At 53.4% G+C, this 19,918-nt stretch overlaps 1 protein-coding gene across 4 annotated transcripts in view; it reads left to right on the top strand.

Annotated features, from left to right (window-relative positions):
- The window catches only part of IQSEC1 (IQ motif and Sec7 domain ArfGEF 1), a 236,619-nt gene that overhangs the window by 30,650 nt on the left and 186,051 nt on the right, over positions 1 to 19,918 (top strand). The window lies entirely within an intron of this gene.

The raw sequence follows: 19,918 nt of genomic DNA, 5'->3' as shown, positions 1-19,918 counted from the left end.
TTCCAGCAGTCTCAGTTGGCTAAACCTGAAGCGATTTTTCAATTACTATCTCTGTTTGAGAGGTGTTTTTTTTTTAATTTCCCCCCTCTGTATGTAATACAGTGTTCACAAACAAAAGAATCCCACTTTGGAAATAAACAAGTGAAACACGAAGTCGAGGAACGTAATGAAATTTTCTCCTAATTGCTTCGTGCTATAAAGCAGCTTAATAAGATCTCTAGCCAGAGAGCTTGGTTGTGAGAATGTTCAAAAGGGAGAAAGACAGAAAAAAAAAAAAAGTCACAAAGCTCAGGGTGAGAGGAGAGGGAGACGGGAGACTGCAAAGCCAGAGAGAGAAGTTCAAGATTAAAGTCCTGTGATTACTGTGTGAAGGACTTCGGGGAGCTAGGAGTGGGCGCAGGCCTGCCATGGGCAGGGAGAAGGCATCCGGGAGGAGCCCCAGGCGGCAGAGGAGGGACAGAGAGGGGCCACAGGGGCCGGGGGGAGGCCAGGGCACAGGGCACATGGCCTGGAGGAGGGGAGAGAGCCTGTCCACATGGCCAACAGGCCCCTCTGTGTTCTGTCTTCTGATTCAAGCCCTGGAGACCAGTAAAGCACATGTTACATGACGCACGGGTTTGAGCCTCGGCCTCTGTGGAAGTGCCTGCCCTGGGTGAGGGGAGCTTCATGAGTGATGGAGGGGTGCTGCGGTGTCTCTCCTTCTCTCTCTGTCTCTCTCTTTTTTTTTTTAAATCAGACATTCTTCTTTTTTTTTTTTTCCTCCAGGGTTATTACTGGGACTTGGTGCCTGCTCTACGAATCCACCGCTCCTGGAGGCTATTTTTCCCCTTTTTGTTGCCCTTGTTGTTTATCGTCGTTGTTGTTGTTATTATTGTTGTTATTGCTGTTGTTGTTGTTGAATAGTACAGAAAGAAATGGAGAGAGGAGGGGAAGACAGAAAAGGAGAGAGAAAGATAAACACTTGCAGACCTGCTTCACCACTTGTGAAGTGACCCCTCTGCAGGTGGGGAATCAGGGGCTCGAACCAGGATTCTTGAACTGGTCCTTGCGCTTCATGCCATGTGCGCCTAACCTGCTGTGCTACCGCCTGGCCCCTTTCTCTCACTTTTTTTTTTTTTTTTTTTTTTTTTTAGCAAAAAGCCTCAAGGCCAAGAAAGATGCAGGTGCCAAAGAGAAGGGAGGGTTCTGCAGGCGTCTAGGCTGATGGGACTGTGCCTTCAGCACAGATGTGTCAGCTTCGCCCCTGCAGTGCCAGGGGCAAGGGGGCCAGTGTCTGCAGGGGTGGCCCTGAGAGCCACATGCAGGCACCATGTCCCAGACATGTTCCAGGAATCTTCTGGAGGGCAGCAGTGTGGGCAGTTGGGGGGCAGCCTTTGTGGGGCACAAGGGCACTGGAAGCCATCTGACCAGACAGCCTGCCAGCTGCCGGCTTCCTTGGGCTTTATTGTTGCCACCGGGCTTCTCTCTGGGGCTTCACACCCTTCATGGTGCTTCTAACTCTTGACCCCACCCCAGTCCTGAGAGAGAGACAGAAATAAAAGGCGTGACTGAGTGGGTGGAGGAGGAATGGAGGGAAGGATGGATGGATGGATGGATGGATGGATGGATGGATGGATGCGGTAGACAAAGCACAGGTAGGTGGCGGGGGAGCGCATGGGTGAATGGGTGGATGACTGATGAATGACACGGCTGGGTGGAGCAGTGAACGAATAGACTCGTGGACAGATGGGTGGGTAGATGTCTCTGGTCGTCTCTGTTACCCGCCCGTGAAGCCAGCCCGAACATTAACGACAGACGGCCGTTGGCAGCGATGTCTCGTGTGCAGACGAGGCTTGTTTGCCTGTGTGGTGACAGTCTCACGTCCACGTGTGGTGCAGTCATGTGGCGGCTCAGTAAGGGGTTGCTGCCGCCCACCCAGCGGTGAACTTGCTCACAGAACTGTCCCCCGTGTCCTGGGGACAAGTGATGCTGTCTTGAGAGGGTGGCCTCCCTATGCAGGACAGAGGTGGGTACCCAAGACAGCCTGGTCCCCGGGGAGAGAGGAGTAGAAGCAGGACGGCATCTTGTAGTGAAGCCTGTGGTGGGGCAGGAAAAATCGGGGGGGGGGGGCTTCCCCACCTGAGCCCTCGCCTGCTCAGGGGAGTCCAGGGACACAGCTGTGACTGTAACAGGGAAGGCGCTTTATGCATAGAGAGATGGGAGGTGAGGGGGGGGCTGCTCAGAGGTGACCCTGGCTCCACTGTCACTGTGGACGCGACAGGGCAGGGACATGCTTGTCCCGGGCACAGTGGGCACCCAGTTCCCAGGATGCACCTGGCTGACCAGCTCTGTGGGGACGTCAGGATTCAAGTCTGTGAGTGCCACCTAGGGTTTCGTCCTGTGCCCGTAGACAGGCAGGCAGGCAGGCAGGATACCGCCCTGCTGGGGAAACTGAGGCACACTCACGGGGGATTGATATTGACAGGGTTTGCAGAGGTGCAGGTGAGGGGAGAGACTCCAGCATGGCTGGTATAGAGCCCGGGCTGGGGCCACAGGGAGCTGGTCACAGGGAAGTGTGTGTGTTTGTGTGTGCTGCGTGTACATGTGCTGTGTGTACATGTGTGTATGTGTGCTCGGGGAGAGGAGCCCAGCTCTGGGCTGGCAGGAGGGAGCTGTGGAAAGCTATCTCTCTGTCTCTCTCTCACCTCCTGAGATGTCTTTCAGCAGCTAGAGAGTTCAGTCCAGGGGTTGGGGGTCTGGGCAGAGGAGGCCCAGGGGTTCCTCTCATGGAATAGCTGAGGCAAGGAGGTCAACACAGGTGCCCTGCTTGGAGGTTAATAGGGTGGCCTTTGACACCCCGTTCCAGGAGGGGGTGATTCTAGGAGACCCAGCTCTCAGTGATTCCAGAGTCAGGACCTGCAGTCCCACCCAACCCTCCGCCTCTGGGGAGAGGAGAGGGGAGGGGCTGAGCACTGAGCTCAGTCACCAGTGGTGCTAAGAGTCAGCTCGATCGGCAGGGCCTAAGTCTCTCCATGCTCAGGGGCCCGGATTCAAGCCCCACGTGCCACATGGGAGCCCTGTGCATGGCGATAAGTGAAGCTCTGAGGATGGTGGTGGTGTGCTGTGCTTGTCTCTCTCCCTATCTGTCTCTCTTTCCTTTGCTCTCTCTCCTTATCTCTCTCCTTCTCTGTCTCTCTTCCTGTGCCTTGCTGTCTCTTTGGAATTGAAATTGAAGGTAAGATGAAAAGTGTTCTCGGTGGGGCAGTGACATCATGTTGGCGTCGGCTGTCTGAGAATTGAGGGGGGTGTAGTGACTGGCTTGGAGGTGCTGGCCAAGGACACAGATCCACACACAGGGTGACAGACTTGGGAGTTGGCTGCGGACACAGGGTCAGGGTCAGCCATGCTGGGTCTAACACAGAACTTGCTGAGACACTCCCTCCTCTCCCTCCCTCTCTCTCTCTCTCTCTCTCTCTCTCTCTCTCTCACACACACACACACACACACACACACACACACACACACACGTGAAACCATCCAAGAGGGAGATGTTAATCATGGTGATTGTGGCGACTGTCTCCCAGTGCACGTATCCATAAGACTCTCACAGCAGGGAGCTCCATTCCATTGATCACATTCACCTCAGTTTATTGCAGGGAGGAGCAGGTAGGTGGATTGTGTCCTCAATCCTGGTTACTTGCAGGGAAGGGGTTTGGGAGCAATCTGAGCAGAGGGAAGGCTGCAGGGTAGTCCTGGGAGGGGCTGCCAGCCTGGGTTAGGGGCTTTCTGGGGCAGCCCAGGGACTTCAGGGGACACTTCAGGCTTTGGAAAGGAAGGCCTTCACAGGTGGTGCGGATACCCAGAAATCCAAGGCGAAAGAAGAAGGCCACAGGGGCTGGAATGAGGGAGGGAGCTCCTGGCCACACACAGGGCTGTCAGTCCCCAGGTGCAGTGGATTGAGTCCCCAGACCTGTCCAAGCCTTGTGCCCTCAGCTGTGAGGTGAAGGTGCTTTCTCACCCCCATGGCTCAAGGTGTCAGCTTGGGGAGATGGCATTCCTTGGTGGGCAGGTTCCCACACCACAGGACCCCTCAGTGAGGGGTAGTGGGGTGCTTAGCACAAGCCTCAAGGTGGAGGTTTGGCACATCTCACATTCCACATTCCACAAGGACCACACTCAGTGCCTGCAGTGGTCACTTCCTCCAGAAAGCCTTCCCAGATCACCCCCTCTCTCCTACATGCTGGGCCAGGGGTTTTCTCCCTGTGAGGTCCCTGCAGCTTCCTGTGGTCTGAAATGGGCTCAGCCCATCTCCTGCCATCTGCCTCTCCAGGCCTCTCTCCCCGGCCACAGGCGGGTGGCGCCTAGCTGTGGGAGGCATGGATGGCTGCATACCTGCGTATCTTCATGCCTGTGCGTAGTTATTATCAGGTGAGATGAAGCGAAAACTCAGGAGGAAGAGGGAAGGGAGCTGGCTGTCACCTCCCTGTCACGCAGCTGGTGTCACGTTGGCACTGTTCCTCTCTTAGTACCTTTTCTCCTCAGCGTGCTTCATCATGTTGAAACAGAAAATTTGGGGCTCTGCTTCTGCTGCCGTGCCCCCACTGTGAGGGCCACAACCCTTTGCTTTGGAGGGTGGGTGTGTGTCCAGGGAGCAAGGGCTCTGATGCTTCAGTGACTGGTCACAGGCTGGAGGTGGGGGGCAGGTGGGCACCGCCAGCGGGCACAGGAGCCAGGATTCTGAGCTGGGGTTCAGTACTTGAACCCTGACTCTAAATGTCACACTCACCTTCAGAGCATGGCTGCTTCCAGTGGTGCCCAGAGAGCCCCTCGGAACATTCCAGCATCTCCCCACCTCTGGGTGCTGAACCCCAAGAGGCATCCTTTCCTGAACTCACACTCATGCTGGCTAGGGAGCTCTCCCACTAGAACTGGGGAGGGAATGCCCTCCAGCTCCCAAGGGGGATGCCCCCCCAGTTTTACTGAGGGCTAACACGACTGTATGCTGTAGGGACAGGGGCAGGCCAGTCTTAGAGCACGGCCACTGCAGGCCCCAGGTTCAGCGCATGACACCTCACATGCCAGAGCCGAGCAGTGCTCAGAAGGGAGGGAGTCTGGTCATGAGTGATTAAAATGGAAAATCATTCTCTCTCTCTCTCTCTCTCTCTCTCTCTCTCTCTCCCTCCAGGGTTATTGCTGGGTTTTGGTGCTAACACTGAATCCACTGCTCCTGGAGGCCATTTTTTCCATTTTATTGGACACAACAGAGAGAAATTGAGAGGATGGGGAGAAAGAGAGAGGGAGAGAGACAGAGAGACACCTGCAGACCTGTTTTACCATTTGTGAAGTGATCCCCCTGCAAGTGAGGAGCCAGGGGCTTGAACCAGAATCCTTGCACTGGTCCTTGGGCTTTATACTATATGTGCTGTGCCACGGCCTGGCCCCCATAAATCATACTCTTAAAAATTAAGTGTACCTATGGACCAACCAGTCAACGCCCATGTTCAGTGGGGAAGCAATTACAGAAGCCAGACCTTCCACCTTCTGCAACCCTCAATGACCCTGGGTCCATGCTCCCAGAGGGATAGAGAATGGGAAAGCTATCAGGAGAGGGGATGGGATATAGAGATCTGGTGGTGGGAATTGTGTAGAGTTGTACCCCTCCTATCCTACTGTTTTGTTAATGTCTCCCTTTTAAAATAAATAAATAAATAAAAAGTGTGCCGTATGCCTGCACTATATGCCACAGTCGAGGGCACTAATAAATACCTCTACGTCTCCTGAGGCTTGATTTGTAGGTACAGTTAGAACACTTCTCCATCCCCTCCTAGGCATACCAGTGCCATTAACATATGTGGAAAAAAATGGACTTGATCCTCCCCAGACCCCAGACATCCCCTCCTGACCACACCAGATAGGTGGGGGGAGGGGTTTGGTGCTGGGTGAGGAGCCCCCTAGCCACACGGGCCTTGCTTAGAATCACCCTTTGAATGTGTGACTGGGCACCGGTATGCTGGCTGGGCGGAAACCCCCAACCAGGAGGCGCACTGAGTAAACCTGCTTTAATGTTCAGGAAGCTTGCAGGCCACTGGGCTGAACTTCAGTGGCCACCTGTGGGGCTGGAGCGGAAATGGTGAGAATTGGAGGAAGCTGAGGACAGCTGCACTTGTGATGCGATGTGTGTGTGTGTGTGTGTGTGTGTGTTTGTGTGTGTGTCGGGGGGGCTGTCCTTTGTCATTTCAGGTGGCATGGGAGACCCAGATGGACCCCCCTCAACCCAGCATGGAGGCACAGGCCATGCACTCCAATACTAGGGTGTGGATGCCATGCTCTGTTTGCTGCTCACTGCACCCCCAAACCCAGGCCAGCCTTGCGCTGTGACTTAAGGAGCTCACCCACTGGGATGCTTTGCCTGAGGTGGTGTGTGCACAGCCTCTTCCTGGGTGCCCGCCCTGAGTTTGTGGGCTGGCAGAGGGTCTCTGGGGTGCTCACTTGAGGACCCTGGGGTTTGAGGCTGGATGACCTGACTGGGACACTTGAGCTGTGATTGTCCCCTGTGTGCTCAGGAACCTCTCCCCCCACGCCATTTTGGCAGGTGGGGCTTTGCAAGGACTCTTCAGTCTTGGGGTGTCTTTCCGTCCCCTTCACAGCTCAGGCCTTTCGCAGGGAGAGGTGTTTCCACTTTACAGAGGGAGGCCCGAGCTGCTGACAGCTTTTGATTCTAATAACTCAGCATGCCTCTAGACTTCTCTCCTGTGTCCTTCCCAGGCGTTTCCTTGGCTGATGTATGGCGGCATTTAAGCCCACCATCCATTTTAGGTTTGTTTTTGACTCATGGGAAGGGGCATGTGTCTGGGGGGGGGGGCTGCAGAGATGCCACCTCGAGGTCCTGGAATATGCAGACCCCACAGGGACACTGCCTGGGGCTCTGAAAGGGCCCCTTCCTCCGGGGTCATGGGCTTGTGGGCAGGTTTCTGGCTACAGAGTCCTGTGGGAATTAGTGGGGGCAAGGTCGGGCCAGGGGCCAGGGGCTGATGGCTTGTCTCTCTGGATCATACTGAGAAGCTCTGTGCCTTGCCAAGCATGCGGTAAAGGTTTGAGCCCCAGCACCACATGGCAGCACCACAGTGTCACGGGGGAAGCTACAAAACTACGGTATCTCTCCTGTCTTTTGTCTTTCTCATTCTCTGCCTCTCTTTCTCTCCCTCCCTCTCTCTCTCTCTCTCTATCTGTCTGTCTGTCTCTCTCCCTCTCTCTCATATAAAATGATTCATTTTACTGATTTATATTTATCAAAATAAAATGATTGATTTACTTAATGAGAGAAATTAGAGTATTTCTCAGGCACATTCTGTGTTGGGGATAAAACTTAAGACCTTGTGCATGCAAGCCTTGTGCTCCACTCTCAGCCGGGCTTGCCCCCTTTAAGACAGATTTGCCTGGCACAACAACCTCAGCGTTCTTGCAAGCTTTCTCAGCAAACAACTTCAAATGGCCAACTTTGGGAGACTTTCTCGACAGCGTAGCTTAGCAACCCATTCTGTGCTCATCATCTCTCAGCAGCTTACATAACCTCCCTTCCTTATTTCCCTTGAAATAAAATACCCTTCTGCTCGACGGACATTTTCCAAAGACAGTTCGGTTATTAATTGGGTTCATGTCTCGGAACTGTGATTCCCAGAGCCCGGAGTGAACTCAGATTCTCCTGTCTAGTTTCTGCCGGTTTGCTGATGGTGGTGGTGGTGGGAGGGAGGGTGGGGGAAGGTCACGTAAGGACACAAGAGTGCCCAGCCTTCTGCAGGCCGGGCAGTGACACCCCACACACACACTTTCTTGGATCTGGGAGTCTTGGACTTCCAGAAAGTTCCTGGCTGTGGTCTCCCCGCCAAGCCTGCAATGCTTGTTACATAACCCCTACTATTGGCCATGGGGTAGCCACACACCAGGGCCCCGGGGTACAGAGCCTACAGAGCCTGTACCTCGGGAAGACAGTGGACTTCAAGGGCCCTGTGACAATGTCCAGCTGCGCCTCTAGGTGAGCTTCAGGCTGGGACGGCAGCCTTGTGGTGTTCTCTCCAAGTGGACAGGAAATGTCTGGGACGTGTGAGGCCTTGGGTGGGTGGGTGGGGGATGGGTGCTGGACTGCAGTCTCCTGGCAGCAGAGGGAGTGGGCTGCCATGAGTGCCCAGAGGGACATGGAACCATGCCAAGGCCAGGTTCATCATGAGCCTCAGGCCTCCTGCTCGGTGGGTTTTGTCTTATCTTTCTTTCTCTCTCTTTTTCTCTCTTTCTCCCTCCCTCCTTCCCTACCTTATTGCCACCAGGGTTATCACTTGAGCTCAGTGCCAGAAAGATCCTAGATCCCACCATTCCCAGCTGCCACTTTTTTCTTGCCTCTAGATGGAAGGAAATAGGGACAGAGGGGGAGAGAGAGACAGAGAGACAGTTACACTGCCCCACAACTCCCGAATCTCCTGAATCCTTTCTCCTGCAGGTGGAGACCAGGGGCTTAAACCTTGGACTTCATGCATGGTGATGTGTACACTTGACCTGGTGCACTACCGCCTGGCCCCCTTTATTTTCTATGCATGTATATTACAGAGAGGACAGGAAGGGACACACACACACACACACACACACTCCCAAAGCTCCGCTCCACTCTCCATGGAGCTCCCTTGGTGCTCTCCTGTGTGCTTCTGTGTGGTGCTGGGAATCTAGCCCAAAACCCCCAGCACAGTAAGGTGGCTGCTCTACTCACTGAGCCATCTGCTGCCCCCCCAGGCCACACCCATCCTGCCCCCTGATCAGGCTGTGTCCTGAGGCATGTGGTGCACTTGACACAGTGTCTCTGGAGAAGATGAGGGATCAGAGCCATCAGAAGAACTAATAGTCACAAAATCAAGACAGAAGCCAAAAGAGACAGGGCCCGGGAGATGTGAGCAAGGACCCATCAGCCACACCCTGAAAATGAGAAATAGTCACTGTGAAGCTGCTTCCACAGGGGGCCGAGTGATGAAAGCCATCCAAGGGAAGAAGGGCAGCTTTGAAACAGACTGAGGGGCGGGGTGGTGGCACGCCTGGCGGAGCATACACCTTACTATGCGCTAGGATGCAGGCTTGAGCCCCTGGTCCCCACCTGCAGCCGCAGAGTGGGGGGGGGGCTTCATGTGCAGTGAAGCCGGTCTGCAGGTGTCTGTCTTTCTTCCTCTTTTTTTTTTAAAAAATCAACATTATTAATTAATTAATTGGGTAGCGGTAGAAATCGAGAGTGGATTGAGGGGGTAGGGAGGGAGAGAAACTGAGAGATACCTGCAGCCCTGCTTCACCACTTGTGAAGCTTTTCTCTGACAGGTGGGGGCTGGGGACTTGGACCTGGGTCCTAGTGCACTGTAGCATGTGCTGTCAACCAGGTGAACTCACCTGGCCCCTCTGTCTATCTGCATTTCCCCTCTCAATTTCTCTCTGGCCTATCAATTGAAATAGAAGGGGAAAAAATGGCCACCAAGAGTGGTGGATTCATAATGTTGGCACCAAGCCCCAAGGATAATCCTGGTGGCAGTTAAAAAAGAAAAGAAAAGGGGGCTGGATGGTGGCGCACCTGGTTGAATGCACATGCTACAATGCACAAGGACCCAGGTTCAAGCCTCTGGCCCTCACTTGCAGGGGGAAAGCTTTGCAAGTGGTGAAGCATTGCAAGTGTCTCTGTCTATCAACCCCTACCCTCTTGATTTCTGGCTGTCTCTATCCAGTTAATAAAGATAATAAATTTTTTTTTAAAAAAAAGAAAAGAAAAGGGAGTTGGGAGGTAGTGCAGCGGGTTAAATGCACGTGGCGCAAAGCGCAAGGACCGGCGTAAGGATCCCGGTTCGAGCCCCCGGCTCCCCACCTGCAGGGGAGTCGCTTCCCAGGCGGTGAAGCAGGTCTGCAGGTGTCTGTCTTTCTCTCCTCCTCTCTGTCTTCCCCTCCTCTCTCCATTTCTCTCTGTCCTATCCAACAACGACGACAGCAATAACAGCAACAATAATAACTACAACAACGATAAAAAACAAGGACAACAAAAGGGAAAATAAGTAAATAAATATTTAAAATGTTTAAAAAAAAGAAAAGAAAGAAAGAAGAGAAAAGAAAAGAAAAGAAAAAAGCAAAAGAAAGAAGCACTGAGCAGCTCACCACGAGGCAGCCCAGTGTGTCCTGCCCTGGAAGAATGCGGGCCTCCTTAGCTAACTTTCAGAAGAAATGTGTGGGAAGCCTGCTGGGGACTGGGGCACTCGGTGGAGCAGCTGTGCTGCAGGAAGCCCCAAAGCTGAGGCTGGCTGGGGGAGGACCAGAGCCGCGAGAAGCATGATGTCTGATGCTCTTCAGACTGATCAGAGACAGGCGTCCTTCTGAGACCAACACACGCATGCAGAGGTGCAGAGCACAGTCTGTCTGTCCCTGATGTCCGCTGCCTCACGGGAAACATCCATCGAACACCTCTACACAGCCTGCAAAACCCTTCTGTCTCTGCCCTGCCCCACCCTTGCTGACAGGGTTACTCTGCAGCTTTAACTTCTGACCACATGGAGACTGCCACTGCCGGGAAGCAGCCTGCTGTCCCACCTTCAGGCCTGTGTTGCTCACTCTGTCCCTGGTCCCAGGAGCCTGTCCTCACCCTCCCAAAAAATGTCTGCTTGTCCTGTGTGTGCTTGGTTGTGAAGCCGCCTCCTCCAGGCAGCCCTCTCTGACCACCCAGGCTGACTTGGGCTTTAGCCTTCTGCTTCATACCACGTCTGTTATACAGGTTTCTAATGGTGGGTTCACGCAGATCCCCTAGAGAAGTAGGCTCCTCCCCAGGGTCTTGCTGAAGCTCATGCACAGCCTGGCTCTGCCTCTGGAAGCATCGGTGGTGACTGAGCTTATAGGTCAGAGTGCTGGTAAATGCCTCCTCCTGGGACACCAACAGGGACGGCAGTGGTATCACCTCGGCTGTGTCCCGGGTTCGGGGGCGGCATGGCTAGCTGATGGGGCCTCTGGCCTTGCCCTTGACACCTCTGGGGCAGTGGAGGCGGGTGGTTATTGCCAGCCATCACTCTCCTGCCTGTCCGTCTCTTACCTGCTCCCCTCTGGGAGCCTGAGCCTCGGAGACCCCGTCGCGGGCACTGCCCAGCCCGCACCCGGCTGCTGTGCTGAGTGACGGCAGAAGCAGACAGCAGGGGCGAGTCGGGGGCGAGCTGGCAGGGTGGGAGCAGGTGCATGCTTGGGAGAGGACCTGCCAGTCAGCTGAGATGATGACCGTCACATAGGCTGAGGAGTGGTGACTCCCGCATCCATGACACACCAGCACCTGTGGCTCCCATGCCCCATGTATGGGAGGGAGGGGGGTATGTGGTCACTTGGTCAGCCTGCAGTCAGACACTGACTGCCCTGTGGGTGCTTCCAAAACACTCAGATTTAATCTCAAGGAAGGGAGGGTAATAGAGAGCCCTTAGGGGGTGTCTGAGCATCCTGGGTGTCAGGAATAGAGACCATGGCCTCTCTATCCCAGGCCTCAGCTGCTGCTGGAGCCAGAGTCCCCGGGGCCGCAGCGGATGGTCACCAGGCCAGCCCATCCAGAACCTTGAGGGGTGCCTTTCCTGGCACCTTTTTTATCTCTACCTGCTCTGAGCACTGTCCCAGCATCCTGCAGACCCTGACACCGCCCTGCAGGAGGGCGCACCCACGGGACTGCGCTTCCAGAACCTTCTTCCGGAATATACCCACGTCTGTTGCCTCAGCTCTGTCTTCAAAGGTAGGGGCTGTCACAGCTGCTGCATTCCAGTGGTGGTGGGCCCTGGCCCAGTGAGCAGACAAGATGCAGTCACAGCTTCTCATTCCACAGGGAGCTTCATATTAACACTGCATGCAGAGCACATTCACGTCTACAGAAGTCAAATGGGGCTGGGGGAGATAGCTCAGCCTGGTAGAGCACCAACCTGCACGCCTGCCACAGGTTCACCTCCCAACAAGTTCGTATGCCAAAACCAAGCAGTGATTTGGTGTGTCCTCTCTCTCTCTCTCCTTCTCCCTCTCCTCCCTCTCCTTCTCTCTCTCCCTCTTCCTCTCCCTCTCTCCCTCTCTCTCTCTTCTCTCATAACATACATCTTAAAAATCTGTAGCATCAAGGTGAGGCAGTGATGCGCCTGGTTGAGTACACACATTACACTGCACAGGGACTCAGGTTCAAGCTCCCGGTCGTCCCTATCTGCAGGGGAAAAACTTCAAGAGTGGTAAAACAGTGCTGCTGGTCTCTCTCTCTCTCTCTCTCTCCCTCTTCCCTCTTGTTTCCTATCTCTTTCCAATAAATAAATAAAAATAATTTTTGAAATGATCTGTAGCACTGCTTTGACTATATCCACACGACTTCAGCCGTCTGTCACCGGGCACTTCGGCTGAGTCCACACTCTGTCCGGCTTTTGTCAGTGGTGCAGCTGTGAACACAGGGGTTCATCTGTCTTTCTGAATTAGCGCTTCTGTGTCCTTTGGATAACTGCCCAGCAGTATTGCTGCATCATGGGGCTATTTCATTTTTCATCTGTTTAAGACTCTTCCCGCTGTTTTCCAAAAAGATGAGCTTGTATCATTTGAAACAAAATGGGGTGGAACAAGAGGTGATTATGCTCCATGAACTAAGAAGTGAGGGACAATACCGGATAGTTTTGTTCACATGTGGAGCAGAGATGACTAAGCCAGGTGACTTCAGAGAGCTGTGGTAGTGGCAGCGTGGGGGGCGGGGGGACAAGGGACTTTGGGGGAGGGTGCAATGACTTACACACACCATTTGTGGGTGTGAAATTATACCCCTGACATCGTATAATTTTGCAAAATCACTAATTAAAGAATTTAAAAACTGGGAAAGCATAGTCATGAGACTCCCACCGAGGGCTGTCGTGCTGCCGGGTGCTGACTGTGTGGCTGCCACTCCCCTGGTGGTCCCGCTGTTCCTTGAATTCACCTCACAACACCAGCCAGGTGGCAGGGGAAGGGGCGTGTCTACAGGTCTGTCTCCCTGGCTGGACTGTCAGTGCTTTGAGGGCCTTGAGATGTGCTCAGTGGGGCGCAGAGCCTCACAGACACACCGTGTGGACAACCACTGGACAGTAATTGTGTGGGTGGGTGTATGGGTCATGAGTTGGCATCGTGATGGGTAGGTAAAAGGATGGAAGTTATGAAGAGATGAGTGAATTAGTGGACAGATGAGTAGACATATGGGGAGGGAATGGACGGTGGGTGGACAGAAAAGTGGATGGATGGGTGAATGAATGATTAGATGGATGATTAGATGGATGGTTGAGTGAGTGGATGGATGGATATACTGATGTATATTGAGAGATGGGTGCATGGGTATGGACAGATGGCTAAGTGGGTAGATATTGGATGGATGGATGGATGGATGGATGGATGGATGGATGGATATGGGTCAATACAGATGAGTGGATGGATGGATGTAGATAGATGTGATGGATAACTGTGGGTATATATATAACTGTGGGACAGGTGAAATGCATGAATGGAACCGATATGTGGATGGACACGGGTGAATGAGATGGATGGATGGATGGATGGATGGATGGATGGATGGATGGGTGGATGGATGGATGGATGGATGGATGTGATGGATGGATGAGCAGGTGGATATGGATGGATAGTGGATTGACAGATGGGCAGGTAAACATGAATAGATGGATGGATGAATAGATGAATATGATGGGGGAATGGATGGATATGGATGAGTGGATAGATAAATGGATGGATAGTGGATAGAGAAAATGGATGGGTAGTTACATGGATGATGTTTCCCTTGTTGTAGGGTATACAGAGGGACAGGTGAAATGCATGAATGGAACCGATATGTGGATGGACACGGGTGAATGAGATGGATGGATGGATGGATGGATGGATGGATGGATGGATGGATGGATGGGTGGATGGATGGATGGATGGGTGGATGGGTGGATGGATGGGTGGATGGATGGATGGATGGATGGATGGATGGGTGGATGGATGGATGGATGGGTGGGTGGAAGGAAGGAAGGATGGATGGATGGGTGGATGGATGGATGGATGGATGGATGGATGGATGGATGGATGGATGGATGGATGGGTGGGTGGATGGATGGATGGATGGGTGGCTGGGTGGGCGAGTGGATGGATGGATGGATGGATGGATGGATGGATGGATGGATAGACAAGGGAATACCATGAAGGCAGAATGGTGAGGCAGTTTGTGGCTTACCTAAATTGGTGCTGGCCACTGAATTCTGGTCTGTTTCCCAGGAGAGCTGGGAGGGCACTGATCACTGGGGTCCAGGGAAGAGATACAGGAGCCATAGCCTCTTCTATGTGTGGTGATTGAAATGTTCTCGATTGTTGTGAGTTGGGCTCCCGGAACTAAGGGAAGTACATCCTTGGAATTTGCTTGGTGCAGGGACTTGGCTTATGTTTTAGGGAGGGACTTCAGGGAGACTGTGCTAACCTAGAGAGGTGATGTGAGAGTCACTGAACCTGCACTGTGTGATCTGAACAGGGACCGGTGGAGCGAAGCCTGAGGACTTTATGCAGTGAATGCACCTGCCAGCCAGAGAACCTATACACTGTCGCCATGACTTGCTGTGCTCACCGCTGGTCCAGTGCCATCAAGGGTTTAATTCTCCTCCTGGCTTGACCTCTGTTTAGTGGAGCGCACTGCCCATAATAGATAACCAGTAGGGGCTTGCAAGGAGGCAGGGAAGGATACATGAATAGATCTGTGCATGGATGGGTAGGTGGGTGGATGGATGGATGGATGGGTGGATGGATGGATGGGTGCGTGGATGGACAGTTGTGTCTAGTCTGACCCTTTGGTGGAGGTATCCAGCTGAAATAAAACCCTTCATGGAGCATGGGTCCCCAGAGGGCTCAGGCCTTCCTAGGTGCCACAGACCAGCCAATGGCACCTAGCCAAGTGGTTCCTGCTGGACCCCAGCATGGGGACTTCTTGGAACAGTGGCCAAGGCCGTAGGTGGCCCGGAGAGCTATCTGTTCCTTCTCCGGTCAGCCTGCCAGAACAGTCGCCATGTTTCTGTGGAGCCAGTAAGTGGCAGCTCTGGGAGCACCAGGCGCCTCCAACCCACACCTTCAATTCTCTCTCTCTGTTTTTGAAGCAACTGCCAAGTAGGCAAGTCTTTAAAACGTAAAGAGCCCAATTCCCCAGCCTCTCCCACCCCCAAACAGCATCTTTCCAGGTGTGGGGTATTTTAAGCAGCTGTAAACACCCTTTTTTGTCAGACTCCTCATTTCTGGTAATGATCGTATTTATACAAATTCTGTCACTGCTCCTTCCTTGATGACAATTCAGGGGCTAAGAAAAGCTCTCTCCCAAGCCCAGGCGTCAGGGTATTTATAGAACTTCCGTCCAGGCAGGCACTGTGCTGGCCCCATGGGCACAGCCCACCGCTGCCCCCGCAACTCCATGTCCCAGGGTGGCAAGTGGTCCACAGGAGACAGGCAGTGACAAACGCCATGACGGGAAAAGAGTGAGGGGGCATAGAGTTGTGGGCTCCAAGGCCCTCATGACTGGGCACCAAGGGGTGAGCCACTTGAGGAGGCAGGCTTGGCCTGCTCTGGAGTGAAGACACGGAGGGGTCTCCTGGGAGTCTGGGGAAAGGAAGGGGGGAGCAAAGGAGAGGGAATGTTCAATGATTTCCAGAACCTTCTGGAGGGGGGGTGGTCAATAGCAATTATCAGGATCAAAGAGAAGAACCTCCCAGGGCAGAAAGATGGGGTTCAGGGAGAGGTATCATGAGGTGGGCGGATACCAGAGACCTTCTGGGAAGAGGAATGTGCATCCTATACTGAAGCTGAGAAATAGACACACAAGTCCTGCTTCAGCCCTATTACATATGACAGAATGTCTAATCCAGTGGGTAGAGTGCACATCCTCACGCAGGAGGCCTGTCTGATCCCTGGCACCACCAGGAACACCACAGACAGCATTGGGGATGGGGGCACAGTGTTATATGCTCATTCTTTTTTTCTAGTATTTCTCTCTCCCATAAAAAGAGAAATGGAAAGTGGGCCTGGGATGTGACCCAGAGTGTCGTGCACATAAGGCTGCAGGTCCGCTACTCAGCAGCACTTTAAAAAAACCAAAACTCCAGGAGTTGGGCGGTAGCGCACTGGGTTAAGCAAACATGGTGCCAAGCGCAAGGACCAGCCTAAGGATCCCGGTTCCAGCCCCCGGCTCCCCACCTGCAGGGGAGTCGCTTCACAGGCGGTGAAGCAGGTCTGCAGGTGTCTGTCTTTCTCTCCCCCTCTCTGTCTTCCCCTCCTCTCTCCATTTCTCTCTGTCCTATCCAACAATGACATCAGTAACAACAGCAACAATGAAAAACAACAAGGGCAAAAAAAGGGAAAAATAAATAAATGAATAAATAAAATTAAAAAAGAAAAACAAAGAGGTGAAGGGAAAGAAAATTTGAGCCTGGGAGATCAGTTGGTGGCATCACACATGAGACCCTGGGTCCTTTTCCTGGCACTGCATAAAAAAAAAAAAAAAAAACTTTGAAAGAGTAGGGATGTGGGTTAGTGTATCAGTTCATGAAATTGAAATTGAAAATTCCAAGGGCTGGCTTCAGGTGAGGCTTGAATCCTGGAATCTGTATTTTTCTAAAATTTTAAAAAATATTTATTTTCCCTTTTGTTGCCCTTGTTTTTTTTGTTGTTGTTGTTGTGGTAGTTGTTGTTGTTACTGATTACATCATTGTTATATAGGACAGACAGAAATGGAGAGAGGAGGGGAAGACAGACATGGGGAGAGAAAGACAGACACCTGCAGACCTGCTTCTCCGCCTGTGAAACGAGTCGACTCCCCTGCAGGTGGGGAGCCGGGGACTCGAACCGGGATCCTTAAGCCGGTCTTTGTGCTTCGTGCCACGTGCGCTTAACCTGCTGTGCTACACCCAGCTCCCTGGAATCTGTATTTTTTACTACATCTGGGGTGGTGATGGTCTTTTTCTGCCTCTCTGGTTCTGTCTGCTTGTCTGTTTCTCTTCTTTTCCCAGATATTATCCATGATATACCCCCCTGCCATTGCCGTGACTGACCCAGGTGCCCAAACTAGACTGTGTTTGCAGTTCCCTTGGTTTTGTGTTTTTGTTTTTTTCCTCCAGGGTTATTGCTGGGGCTCAATGGGTGCCTGCACCATGAATCCACTGCTCCTGATGGCCATTGTTTCCATTTTTGTTGTTGTTGCTGTTGTTGTTGTTGGGTAGAACAGAGAGAAATGTAGAGAGGAGGGGAAGACAGAGAGGGGGAGAGAAAGACAGACACCTGCAGACCTGCTTCACCGCCTGTGAAGCGACCCCCCTGCAGGTGAGTCTCGAACCTGGATCCTTGCGCCAGTCCCTGTGCTTTGCACTTAACCTGGTGTGCTACTGCCCGGCCCCCATTCCCTTGTCTTTTAATGTCAGTTTCCAATCAGTCACTGCTAAGATACAGAGGATGACTGGCTTTTTAAAAAACACATTTTTATTATTTATTTTGGTTAGAGACGGAGAAATTGTGTTTGGCTTCTCCTTGGCTCCGGGCCTGGGCTTGTCCCAGTATATCAGTTGCTTGCTGGCTGCAGCCTCTCTGGATCACCACCATTTCTGGCTTTTTGTGTCACCTGCAAACCCCTGGCACTGAGACCAAGTGGTAAGGCTGTGAGGACACCTGGGCCAGATTAGGGGAGGAGGGCTTGGGGTCTGAAGCTGCAGAGGACCTGGGGAAGAGGGTGAGACTCTGGCCCCCACCCTCACCAGCAAGCAGCCACCGAGGGGACCCTGGGCAAGTCCTTGTCCTGAGGTCATACCTGGGTGCCCAGTGACGTCGCCCCCACCTCTTCCCATGGCCCGTGTCCCTCTGACTGTCACACTCTGCTGACCTGAGTCTGGAAGCTAATGGCCTCCAACTGCCCCCAGCTTCCCCTCTGCCCCAACAGAAACCTTGGGCCCCCAGCCCAACTATTAGAGCTGAGCCTGTGACTGGAGGGCAGGGTCTGGTGATTGGGCAGATGAAGGTCAGGTGATCTGTCTCCAAGGAAACGTGTGAGCATCTTGCTAGTTTCCAGGTGGGAGAGTGTGAGGTGCTGGGAGGCAGGGCTGAGTGTCCAGCCACTGTGTCCATCTGTCCACTGTCCCAGGAGGTACCTCCCCTTCCCCCTCCTACCATGCCACACACCCCCCCCCGTTTCCAAGGATGAGATTATCTACATCAGAGATAGGATTTGGGGTTCCCTGCTTTCTTAACTGCCTGCTTTGGGCTCCTCTTATAATTTATTGGCTAGTCCAGTGCCACTGAATGCTGAGTGTGTGTAGACTGTGCGTTACTCCATAGAGGACCTTCCTCAGAAGTGCCATGGGAACGTGGTTCTTGAGCACACAGAGCAGCTCCAGTCTGGCTCTGTCACACACTGTGAGCCCAGAGGTGGGCTTCTAACTTCTTACCCACAAAGAAGGCATGGGGTGAAGGGGGATCTGGAATGGTCTCAGCTTGAACTTGCTGAGGTCTGCTCTAAGGGTCTGCTCTTTCAGCTGCTGAGCGGGCTCCCGGGCCAGGGCGCTCTCAAGCCATGAACACACCCCTCTTGTGTCAGACCTCCCCCTGCCTGGCTCCTTCAGACCCTAAGGGCAGAGCCGGGCCTGGGCCTTTCTGTATCTGTGGCCCCGACTCTCAGTTCCTGTGGGGTGCTCTGAGGTGGCAGGAGCTGCTGCCAAGTCTCTTAGAGCTTGAGAATCCGATTTCCATTCCCACCCCCACCTGATAGCAGTTTGGGCATCAGAAGGGGAGGTGCAGGGGACTGAAGGGGGGAGGTGAGGGTGGTGCAGGGGCCCATGGAGCCCCTCTAACCCATTCCCATCGCCTTCCCACATTGTGAGTGCACACCCTGAGTGCCTTTGGAAGGAGGGAGGGAGGGAGGGTCTTGCTTGAGGGACACCCTCACCCTTTGAACACGTGGGAGCATGTTATCAGCAGCTCAGTGACCACTGTTTTCCCAAGCAGAGGCTGGCGCAAAACTCTGACCAGAGTTGCGGGGTGGGGGGTGCTGCTCAGGCCAGCAGCAGGGTTTAGTTTTTGTGCTGTCTCTAAGCCCCCGTCCCCAGCAGCCCACTGTGCCAGTCTGAACCTAACTAAACCTAAACACCTGTTGAGTGATGGTGTTCTGAAATCTATTAGGCATGTCTGCACTGGGCAAAAGAGGGGAGGCCAAGGGGATTCACACTGGTCACTGGTTCCTAGCACACACCCTTAGGCTATACCTGGGGACACTGAGGCGTGGGCAATGGAGTTCATCCAGTCTCAGGATTGGTTGCTCATCCACGTTTATTGACAAGTCACTGGCACACACCAGTGCACAGTCGCAGGGAGGCGGGGCAGGGGGACTCACATGTCGCAACAGTGCCAAGGCTTCAGCTGTACTGTGTTTGTGGAGTCAGCAAGAGCAGCATGTTCTCTTGGGAAGAGCAAGCGGTCCAAGGATTTACATTGGGAAGCACTGATAGAACCTAAGGCCTCCCCCACCTCATCTCCCCACCCCTAGAGAACTCCAGGAACCCAGGAGGCAAAGGTACAATTCTTCTAGCGTTTGCCCTTCTTCCGTAGCCAGTCAACAGCGTCAGGTTGAGCCTGATGTCAAGTTTCGAGACCTTTGAATCTGGAGAGGTGGCAGTCGTTGACTCTTGTGGGTCATTGTCTGGAGCCGCAGGGGCAGTTCGGGTCGACTCTGGTACAATGAGCTTAGGGAACAATGAGCTCTGGTACAATGAGCTTAGGGAAGTCCCGTGAGCAGGACTCCTGGTAGCCTGTCAGGGCCTCCCTGACCCTGTGTTGTCCACAGCGTCTGCACAGCCCTCTGCCAGGCACCTCTGGTACAGCACCCCATGCATGGAGAGTGGTCACTATGAAA

This window comes from Erinaceus europaeus, chromosome 21 (assembly GCF_950295315.1).
Source record: "Erinaceus europaeus chromosome 21, mEriEur2.1, whole genome shotgun sequence".
NCBI classification, from domain to species: domain Eukaryota; kingdom Metazoa; phylum Chordata; class Mammalia; order Eulipotyphla; family Erinaceidae; genus Erinaceus; species Erinaceus europaeus.
The sequence above is the reverse complement of the archived record's forward strand: the minus strand, read 5'-3'. Positions and strand labels throughout refer to the sequence as shown.